This window comes from Saimiri boliviensis, chromosome 8 (genome assembly GCF_048565385.1).
Source record: "Saimiri boliviensis isolate mSaiBol1 chromosome 8, mSaiBol1.pri, whole genome shotgun sequence".
Taxonomy (NCBI): Eukaryota; Metazoa; Chordata; class Mammalia; order Primates; family Cebidae; genus Saimiri; species Saimiri boliviensis.
This window is the reverse complement of record NC_133456.1, coordinates 8,297,620-8,307,013: the sequence shown is the minus strand read 5'-3', so window position 1 is coordinate 8,307,013 and position 9,394 is coordinate 8,297,620. Positions and strand designations below refer to the sequence as shown.

The following is a 9,394-nucleotide window of genomic DNA, read 5'->3' as shown; positions in this document are numbered from 1 at the left end:
TCCCAAAGTGCTGCAATTACAGGTGTGAGCCACTGTGCCTAGCCAGGTAACCACTTTCAACTCTTACCTGTTCCCCCTCCTCTTTGCACTGTCTTGTATATTTGTATATATAACTATCTCCTGGTTCACTGATTTTATACATTATCTACTAAATTTAAAGACTGGCAAATAAAGAATTTTAACTCTCTTTCACTCCCTGCCTCTTCCCATAGTCCCAATATGGTTAGATTCCAATATAGTTATATAGTTCCAAAATAGTTATATAATTATTATGCATATATTTCTACATATATAACTATATATAATTATATATAGTGATATTTGGATAACTCTCCTGTGAGTGTTTCAGGTATTTACTGCTGCTTAACAAATCATTACAAAACTGTATCTTGAAACATTTACCATTTTTTAATTCTTCCTCACATTCCCTATGGGCAGGCATTGGGAAAGGCTCAACTGGGTGGTGGTGTCATATACTTGTAGTCAGACAGTGGATGGAGCTGGCCAGGCTATCTCTCCATCTCTCTTCATGTAATCTCAAGGGTTTTCCATGTGGTCTCTCCTGGTGGGCTAGATTGGGCTTCCTGATAACCTGGAGTCCTCTTAACATGTGAGTGTTCCAGTGAGCAAGGCAGAAGCAGAATCACCTCTGAAGATATTGCCTCAGAAGTCCCACAGCATCTCTTCTTCCATGCTCCGCTATCTACCAAAGACCTGCTCAGATTCAAGGAGAGGGGACATAGATCTTGCCATTTGATGAGAGGGGTGTCAAAGAACTTGGGGTCCTTTCTTTAAACTGCAAAAATTGATGTTTTCATTATGACCAAAGAAATATAGTCTATTCCTGAGCCAAGTAGTGTACTACGGATGCATTACCGTTCTTGTATAACTTTCTGTTTTTCCTGGAAAGATGTGTCTTAGTTTGCCATTTGCTTTGTTGTCTTAAAATATCTGGCTGTGTAGAGCAGAAAATCAAACACCGTATATTCTCGCTCATAGGCGGGTGTTGAACAATGAGAACACATGGACACAGGGAGGGGAGCACTACACACTGGGGTCCGTTGGGGGGAAATGGGGGAGGGGCTGGGGGTGGGGAGGTGGGAAGAGATAGCATGGGGAGAAATGACAGATACAGGTGAGGGGACGGAAGGCAGCAAAGCACACTGCCATGTGTGTACCTATGCAACAATCTTGCATGTTCATCACATCTACCCCAAAACCTAAAATGCAATAAAAAAAAAAAGAAAATGAAAAAAAAAATATCTGGCTGTGTTTTTTTCACGTTCACCAGTAGCTCTGTAGTTTTCCACATGGTCAGACCTCCCAGATAATCTGTCAGTAGCATTTATTCCCCTGCAGATGTTCCTGCTGGATTCCACTGCTCTCCTCTGATCTAGAATAGCTGCTTTCTAGGTCAGCTGCATAGCCATTATCCTAGGATTTCTCTTCACTATCATTATGAGAATCTCCTTCATTTCTTCTTGAGTTAAATCCTTAATTCTTGGATCTTATGTCTTCTCTTTTGGCTTACTCATGTTTTGGTGAAACATGCCTCCATTAACGTCTTTCTTGAGAAAGGCTGCATGGGAGGTAAGCTTTTAGAGACTGTGCATAACCTAAGATATCTTTTTTCTACCCTCTTACTTTCGTGTGTGTGCAGAATTCTAGGTTGTAAGCATTCTCTCTGAATTTTAAAGGCACTGCTCTTAAGCATATTGTCTTCCAATATGCTGATGACAAGTCAAATGTCATTTGATTCTTGATCATTCCTATGTAAACTGCTTTTTTTCCCCTGGAAGTTTTTATTATTTTCTCCTTACTCTTGGTGTTCATGCCTTGGATCTGAGTCTTTTTTTCTTTTTAAATTTTATTATTATCACTATTAAAAAATTTTTTATTTCCATGGGTTATTGGGGAGCAGGTGGTGTTTGGTTACATGAGCATGTTCTTTAGTGGTGATTTGTGAGATTTTGGTGCACCCATCACCTGAGCAGTATACACTGCAGCCAATTTGTAGTCTTTTATCCCTCACCACCTTCCCACCCTTTGCTGTTGACTCCCCAGATTCCATTGTGTCTTCTTATACCTTTGCATCCTCATAGCTTAGCTCCCTCTTATGAGTGAGAACATACGATGCTTGGTTTTCCATTCCTGAGTTACTTCATTTAGAATAATAGTCTCCAATCTCATCCAGGTTGCTGCAAATGCCATTAATTCATTCCTTTTTATGGCTGAGTAGTATTCCATCATATATGTATATCATAATTTCTTTTTTCTTTTTTTTTTTTTTTTTTGAGACAGAGTCTCACACTGTTGGCCAGGCTGGAGAGCAGTGGCGTGATCACGGCTCACTGCAATCTCTGCCTCATGGATTCAAGCAATTCTCCTGCCTCAGCCTCCCAAGTAGCTGGGACTATGGGCGTCACAATTTCTTTACCCATTCATTGACTGATGGGCATTTGAGTTGGTTCCACATTTTTCCAATTGCAAATTGTACTTTTATAAACATTTTTTCATTCATTGTTCTGGAAATTAATAGTTCACATAAAAGGCATCTTTATGTGAATTAGAAAATGTCATTCTCTTCTAGGAACAGAAGGAACTTTCTTGGGGAGATCAATCTCTGGGTTGACCAGTTAGAAATATGTTCCCCTTCCTCTAGGCTTGTGCAGCAAGGTACAGGGCATGTGGAGTCTGGGCGCATTTCAGCCCCTACTGCTCCTCTGTTGGCTAGGGACCTTTGTGTCAGGCACACCCTGCATGACTGCACTGCACATTCACCTTGCAGTTAGGCCCTTGGCCAGTTGGCATTCCAGTCTGGAGACTCACTCTCTTCCATACCTGGGAATTTTCCTGTATTATTTCTTCAGTAATTCTCTTCTTACTGCTTCCTGTCATCTCTTTTTAGAATCCTATTTCTCAGATGTTGGATCTACTGACTGAGTTTCTTGTCTTTCCTCTCTTATTGTTCATCTCTTGATTCTTTTATTCCAGTTTCTGGGAAATTTCTCAAGTTCGATTCTCATACTAATTTTTTTTCAACCAAAATTTTAATTTCACCTATACTGTTTTTTATTTTGATGAGTGATTATGATGACTCTTTAATTTTTTAATATACCCTCCCACTTGTGTTTCATTAGTGCACCATCTCATTATCTTTCTCTGATTCTTAATGTGGTTTCTTCTTCCAGCAAGGTTATCTGTTTCATTTCTTCTCTCTTGTTCCTCTAGAGTGCTTTCTTCAAATATCTGTTTATACTGAGGATGAAGCACTGGGAAACTAATGGGAAACTCAGTTGTTGTGTGTTGCTTGTTAACGATGGGCTTCTCAGTAGAGAAACAGGATGGCCTTTTTCACTGGAGAACCTGAAATATCAGTATCCATCGGTCTTTACTCTGGGATAACTCGGCTTCTTCAAAAAGTAATGCTTCAGATTCCAGCCTTAAGGGTACAACTATGTCTGGTTGCTGTTGCTCTGAAATTGTGTAGGGAATCTCACTTTCAGCACACAGACTTTCCCTTCACTTCTCAGTTTTTACTTTCACGCCTCGTCAATTACATTCTTGAACTAGAGTCTTCTAATTGTGGGATTGTTCCCGTTTCTTCAGAGACTACACCTTTTGACTCCTCCATGGGTAGCAGTGGGAGCTATTGATTGTGCTGGGCGGGATGGGAATGGGAAGCTGGAAGGTGCCGCTTGTCTTTACATAGACTTTCAAACAAGTCTCAATCCCAGTCCCATACCTTCAATCACAGCTTCCTTTCTTTTATCCTCTTCTGCCTCCTTCTCCTGCTCTTGTTCTTCTTCACCCTTTTAAACATAAAATTTATACATATAAATATGTATAAATATTAAGCATAAAATCCAGTGAGATTTGAGAAATGAATTATACCCAGGTAATTCACACTCCTAGCAAGATACAGAACATTTCCAACACCCCAGAATGTTTCCTCACATTCCTTCTCATCCCCTCCAGAGGCATCCTCTATTATATGTTTTTTCACCATAGCTTAGTTGTTTGTCAACATATTCATATAAATGAAATTGTGTGTTATGTACTGTTTTGTGCCTTATGGTTCAACATGGTGTTTGTGAGGTCCATCCATGTCATTGCATGCATCAGGTTTGCTCCTTTTTAACTGCTCCCCATGCCGCCCATGAAAGAGTTAAAGGGTGTAGCCTCTGAAGAAGTGGGAACCATCCCACTATCAGAGGACTATAGTTCAACAACGGCAATGATGAAGCATGAAGGTAAAAACTGAGAGATAAAGGGAAAGTCTGTGTACTGAAAGTGACCCCCCTTTTTTTTTGAGACCAAGTCTCCCTCTGTCACCCAGGCTGGAGTGCAATGGCGTGATCTCAGCTCACTGCAACTTCCACCTCCCAGGTTCAAGCAATTCTCTGCCTCAGCCTTCCGAGTAGCTGGGATTACAGGCATCTGCCACCATGCCCAGTTAATAATAATAATAATATAATGATTATTATTATTATTATCTTCTCCTTCTGCTTCTCCTTCTCCTTCTCCTTCTTCTTTCTTCTTCTTCTTTTTTGGTACTTTTAGTAGAGACAGGGTTTCACCATCTTGACCAGGCTGGTCTTGAACTCCTGACCTTGTGGTCCACCTGCCTTGGCCTCCCAAAGTTCTGGAATGACAGGCATGGGCTACCTTGCCTGGCCTGAAATTGAGACTTTTTATTGATGAGTAATTATTTATTTCATTGTGTGAGTATACCCCAATTTGTTTTTTTTTTTGAGACAGGGTCTTGCTCTGTTGCCCAGGCTGAAGTACAGTGGCCGAATCATGGCTCATTACAGCCTTGACCTCCTGGGCTCAAGTGATCCTCCTGCCTCAGCCTCTTGAGTAGCTGGGACTATGGGTGGGCTTGCACCACCATGCCTGGCTAAGTTTTTAATTTTTTCGGTAGAGATGGGGTTTCGCCATGTTTCTCAGGGTAGTCTCCAACTCCTAAGTTCAAGTGATCCATCCACTTTGGCCTCCTAAAGTGCTGGGATTACAGGCATGAGCCACTGTACTTGGCCACAGTTTATTTGTTCTCCTATTGGTGGACGTTTTGGTTGTTTCTCGTTTGAGGCCATTATGAATACAGCTGCTATGAATATTCATCCACAGGACTTTTTGTGGACATACATTTTCACTTCTCTTGAGTAAATATGTAGAAGTAGAATTGCTGGGTTAAAGAGTAGGTATATGGATGTCTTCATAAGAAACTGTCAAAGCTTTTCCAAAGTGATTGTACCATTTTACATTCCTGACCGTATTGTATGGAAGCTCTGGTAATCTACATCCTTGCCAACATTTGATGTTGACAGTCTTACATTTAACCATTCTAGCGGGTGTGGTGTGTCTTTATGCTTTTAATCTACATTTCCATAATAACTTTCCTTCCATTGCTGGTTTCCTGAGAGTTGCAATTATGAATGTGTACGGAATTTTGTCAAATTCTTTTACTACATCATATGTTTTTCTCATTTAGTCTGTTAAGAAAAAATGAATTACATTGATTGATTTTTTGAGTTATACTCATCTTGCATTCTGGGGTATACATTCTTGGTCAAGATATATTATCCATTGATATATTGCTGTATTCCATTTTCTAATTTTGTATTAAGAATTTTTTTGTGGCCAAGTGCAGGGGCTTGACTCACATTTATAATCTCAGCTTTAGGGGGCTGAAGTGAGAGGATCACTTGAGCCCAGAAGTTTAAGATCAGGCAGGGCAACATAGCAAAATCCTATCTCCACAAAAAATTAGCTGGACATGGTGGCATGTGCCTGTTGTTCCAGCTACTTGGGAGACTAAAGAAGGAGGGATCCCTTGAGCGCAAGAGATCAAGGCTGCAGTGAGCTATGTTTGCACCACTGCACTCCAACCTGGGTGACAGTGCAGACCCTCACTCTTAAAAAAAAAAAACAACAACAAAAAAAAAACAGAATAAGAATTTTTATGGCTATATTCATGAGGAATATAGATATATAATTTTCTTTTCTTTTCATGCTTTAGTCAGTTTTTAGTATAAGCATTTTGGTGACATATTAATTAATTGAGAAGTATTTCCTCCTCTATTTTTTGAAGGGGTTTGTATAAAATTGTCATCAATTCCTTTTTGGTTGTTTGATAGAATTCACCAAGGAAGAGCAATCTGGTCTTGGGTTTTCTTTTGTGTGCAGGTTTTTATAATACATCCATTTAAAAATATGTAGGGTATTAAAAATTTTGATTTGATTTTATGTTAGTTTTAGTAAGTTTGTTCTTTTAGAAATTTGTTTCCTTTAATCTAAGTTGTTAATTTTTTGCCATAATATGCTTCATAGTATTTCATTTTTAGCCTTTTAATATTTGTAGAATTTATTCTTTCTTTCTTTCGTAATAATAACAGCTTATGTTTTCCTTTCTTCTTGATCATCCTAACCAGGAGTTTACTGATTTAATTAAATTTTTCAAAAACCAACGTTTGGATTTATTTTTATATGCTATTTGTCTGTTGCCTATTTTATTGATTTCTGCTTTATATTTATGATTTCCTTCCTTTCACATATTTTGGGTTTAATTTGCTCTTCTTTTTTTAGCTTCTGAAGATAGAAACGTAAATAATTGATTTTAAATCTTTTTTCTTTCCTAATATAAGCAATAGACACTAACGATTTCCCTCTGGGCACTGCATTGCCACATCCCATAAAATTTGATATGGCATGTTTTTATTTCATTCAGTTCAAAAATATTTTCTAATTTCCCTGCGATTTCTTTTTTTATTTAATAAAGTTTTGTTTTTCCAAATGTACAGTCATTTGGACCTGCTCATGCATCTTCACTAGCGGCTGTGGCATCTCCACTCTTGGTATTTCTGTTGTAAATTACTTGAGCTCTGTGTTTTGAAACCAGTTAGATAAGCCCTTTACCAAGGAGCTCCTGAAGGGCTGTCCTGGCCAAGGAGCCTTGAATCTCCAATCTCTGAGAGACCACAGCTGGGGTTATAAACCTATAGCTAGAAACTAACTTCCTTACAGAGTTGTACCTTCCATACAAAGTTTCCTTATAGTAGCTTTGTCAAACAAGACTTGGTTATTGAGCTTGTCCCAAACTCTGCCTTTGGACCACTTCTTTTTGGCTTTGCCCCCGGATTTGTTCACTGGGTTTTCATCTTTTTTGGCTAACTTCCCGGGGTCTTTCTTCTTGTCATCCTTGGATGGCATTGTGAAACTTGCAGAGCAGTGGGAATCGCTGCAGCCTTGCTGAGATGTCTTTGATGCATAGTTTATTTGAAAATGTGTTGTTTAATTTTCAGATATTTGGGGGGGCTATAATAGATATCTTTTTGTTATTAATTTCTAATTTAATTTCAATGTGGTTAGAAAATAATGTATATTCTGTGGTTGTTGAGTTTAGTGTTCTATTTTATTTATTTATTTGTTCTAGTTTTTTAGAGACAGAGCCTTGCTCTGTCACTCAGGCTGGAGTGCAGTGGTGTGCTCAGCCTCCCAAATAGATGGGACTACAGGCATGTGCCACCATGCCCAGCTAATTTTTTAATAGGTCTTGCTATGCTGCTCGTGCCGGACTTCAACTCCTGGCATCAAGTGATCCTCCTACCTTGGCCTCTCAAAACTCTGGGATTCTAGGCATGAGCCACCATATCTGGCCTAGCATTCTATAAACATCAATTAGGTGAGGTGGTTGATAGCCATATTGAGATATTCTACATCATTTTGATTTTTAATAAACTAGTTGTTTTGTCAGTTACTGAAAGAGGGGTGTTAAAACCTCTATAATTGTGGATTTGTTTCTTTCTCCCTTTAGCTCTTTCAGTTTTTGCTTTATGCATTTTGAAGCTCTGTTATTAACCACACATTTATAATTGCTACACCTTTTGATGAAGTGACCCTTTTGTCATTATGCAATATTGTTCTTTAGTTTTGGTAATCTTCCTTATCATAAAGTCTATCTTGACTTATATTAATCTAGCCATTCCATGTTTCTTATGATTAGTGCTTGCCTGAAATTTCTTTTAGAATTTTTAAAATTTTAACCCATATGTATCTTTGTATTTAATAAATCTCTGGTAAATGACATATAGTTGGATCATAACTTTTATCTAGTTTAAACAATATATTTCTTTTTACTATAGTATTTAGTCAATCTACACTTAAGATAATTAATGATATGGTTGGATTTAGGTCTCTTATTTTTATTTGTTTTCTGTTTTTTCTGGTATGATTTATTTGTTGGTTCTACTTTTCTTGCCTTTTTTGGGAATTAATATGGTTTAGTATTTCATTTTAGTTGTTCTTACCTTTAGCTCTTTGCATATTTTTAGTGGTTACTCTTGGTGTTTGAAGAAGTTAAGAAAATTAAAATAATTTTTTTTGTTGTTTTTTTTGAGACAGTGTCTCGCTCTGTCACCCAGGTTGGAGTGCAGTGGCACAATCTCAGTTCACTGCAGCCTGCAGCCTTGACTTCCTGGGCTCCTTCCAGCTCAGACTCCTGAGTAGCACCACAGGCACACACCACCATGCCTTGCTAATTTTTGTGTTTTTGGTAGAGACGGGATTTCACCAGGTTGCCAAGGCTGGTTAAAATACATGTTTTTAACTTATCCTAGTCAGCTTAGAATTAATACTGCACTATTTCACACAGAATATGGGAACCATGCAAATTGGCTTAAATTAGCTCCTTGTTCCTTTTGCAATTATTTCCCACATATTGTATGTCAATATGCATTAGAAACTCTCTAATATTATAATATTAACTTTAAATAGTCATATATCTTTTAAGGAAAATCAGAGGAGTAAAAGAAAAAGTACAATACTGTACATTTATGTACATATTTACTATTTCTAGTGCTCTTCATTCCCATAGACAACTTTCCATCTAGGATCTGTAGAACTTCTCTTTACACTGAAGAACTTCTTCCATTTCTTGTGGTGTGGTTGCCGTTCTCTAACTTTTCGTTTATTTGAAAATGACTTCACTTGACCTTCCTTTTTGAAGGATATAGAAAGCTGAATTGAAAGACTTTCTTTCAGCACTTTAAAGGCATGGCTATATTGTTTTGTAGGCTTAATTTGCTCAGTCAGAAGTAGTCACCTGTCATTAATTTTTGTTGCTCTTCAGTCGGTACATAATGTGTCATTTTTCTTAATGTGTCATTTTTCTTTCGCAACTTTCGAGAATTTGCTTTGGCTCTCAGTAGTTTGATCATAATGTGCCTAGATGCGGTTTTTCATTGCACTGATGCTGCTTGCATTTTTTTTGAGCTTCTTGGATATTTTTCATCAAATCTGGGAAAATTACAACCATTATTTCTTTAAACACTATTTTTACCCCATTCTTTCTCCTCTCTGGGACTTACGTTATGACTGTTCAATATCATAC

The 9,394-nt window shown here is 37.9% G+C and overlaps 1 pseudogene; it reads right to left on the bottom strand.

Moving 5' to 3' along the window:
* Positions 1 to 6,820: 6,820 nt before the first annotated feature.
* LOC101043893 (small ribosomal subunit protein eS25 pseudogene) lies at positions 6,821 to 7,215 on the bottom strand (annotated as a pseudogene).
* Between the last annotated feature and the right edge of the window lie 2,179 nt (positions 7,216 to 9,394).